The sequence below is a fragment of the Mesocricetus auratus genome, unplaced genomic scaffold (assembly GCF_017639785.1).
Source record: "Mesocricetus auratus isolate SY011 unplaced genomic scaffold, BCM_Maur_2.0 Super-Scaffold_100010, whole genome shotgun sequence".
Classification (NCBI taxonomy): Eukaryota; Metazoa; Chordata; class Mammalia; order Rodentia; family Cricetidae; genus Mesocricetus; species Mesocricetus auratus.
In genome coordinates this window covers 14028635-14030448 of record NW_024429194.1, presented here as the reverse complement: position 1 = coordinate 14030448, position 1814 = coordinate 14028635, and the positions used below count along the sequence as shown (strand labels likewise).

General features: G+C 49.7%; 2 pseudogenes; both read right to left on the bottom strand.

Annotated features, from left to right (window-relative positions):
* Nucleotides 1–419: 419 nt before the first annotated feature.
* LOC121142605 lies at nucleotides 420–1087 on the bottom strand (annotated as a pseudogene).
* On the bottom strand, nucleotides 1079–1378 carry LOC121142604 (annotated as a pseudogene).
* Between the last annotated feature and the right edge of the window lie 436 nt (nucleotides 1379–1814).

Genomic DNA, 1814 nt, shown 5'->3' with positions numbered 1-1814 from the left:
AGGACTAACTTGAGGGTCCTGCCTACTCAAGAACGAAAACCCAAGTAAATGGCAAACACTAAAAGCCGGGGAGCTTTCAAGTTGTTCCTGCTTCCTGTTTGGCATTCTAGACAAAACCCTACAGGATACACACAATCAGTGCAGGACAACTGCAAACCACACAACAGCAGCATGAAGAAGCCAAGGAAGGTGTTGCCATGGCAGTCCTCAAGACTCCTTGGCTCCCGCACAGCAGCGTCTGTGTCCAGGAGCGCCTCATGATCAAGTTAGGCTACGTGGAAGGTTCCTGCTAAGTGTTGAAAATGAGAAGCCATCTGGGTCACTGTGAAATGATCCCAGAGTAGGTACTGCAGAACACACTAGGGTTACCAAGAGAAATGTGGCTAGAAAAGCAGGAAGTTACAATGCTCAAGCAGGCTCTAGGAGGTGGAGTCCAGGTCCTGCAAGCTGTCTTGGGCATCAGTGCTGTCTTTGCTGTCACTGCAGCTATCATCTCCGATCAGGTTCTCCTGCTGACAGGCCTCTTCAGAACCTGGTGTGTTGCCCTGATTCTCCTTGGAACCCAGAACCAGGTATCTGCTTTTCTTCAGCACCAGCTGCCGCCTCAGCTCCTCCGCCATCTGTGAGAGGTCTGGCTTCATAGCATATGCGTCTTCTCCATCCGCATAGTACTTGGGCTCCACCTCACTAACCTGGAAGTTCAGGGTGTTGGAATAGAGATGCAAGGCTGCTCGGTTGCTCCTCCTGACATGCAGGGATACATACTTAGCGCTGAAGTTCTCGATCATGGCTCGTGAGGCCTGGTCCATCAGCTTCTGGGCCAGACAGAGGCGCCTGCGGAAGCGCTTCACAGCCCTTGAGGTGATGTGTCCGTGGGGGACATCATCCGGGTCCTCTTCCATCTTGGCCAGGACATAGCCCACGATCTTCCCGTCCTCATCCTCAGCAATGTAGGAGATCTGGGGCCAGGAGAGGCCGTGATAGAAATAGTACTTCATCTGGTAGTTCTACGGCAGGCAGAGAAGGTTGCAGCGCTGCATGTTCGGCAGGTCATCTGCCGAGCACGGCGGATGTTCATTTTGGCAGCAGATAGGCCTGTCAGGCTCCGGAGAACACGAGAGGATGCGACGGAGCACAAGCGACACCAACACCGTTTGCTTTAAAACAGCTGGGATATCCAAACAGGACTCATACAAGATGAGAAAGAGCTCCCACTATCTTCCATTTCTTTTTGGCGATGCTACAGAACCTCGTCCATCTTCATGCAAGTGGGGTCCCAGGCATGTCCAAAACGGATGACGACCATGCGGTCCTCCTCCGAAAGGATGGCCTGGTCTACCTGCCAGCCATTGTGTAGATGCAGAAGCATATATGACATCTTGAGCAAGTGCCGCGAGCTCGTGAGAGCCCACGCTGCCCGACCGCCTGCTCCTCCGCGCCTGTTTGTGGCTATTATAAAGGGCAATATTTCTCTGAATTCTTTCTTAGCCCATTTATTGTCTGTATGTAGTAGGGCTACTGATTTTTTTTTAGTTAATCTTGTATCCTGCCACTTTGCTAAAGATGTTTTTCAGCTGCAGGAATTTTCTGGTAGAGTTTTTCAGGTCACTTATGTAAACTATCACATCATCTGCAAACAGTGAAAGTTTGACTTCTTCTTTTGCAATTTTTATACCCTTGATCTCCTTTTGTTGTATTAATGCTCTAGTTAGAACTTCCAGTACAATCTTGAAGAGATATGGAGAGAGTGGACAGCCTTGTCTTGTTCCAGATTTCAGAGGAATCACCCTGTGTTTCTTTCCATTTAGTTTGAT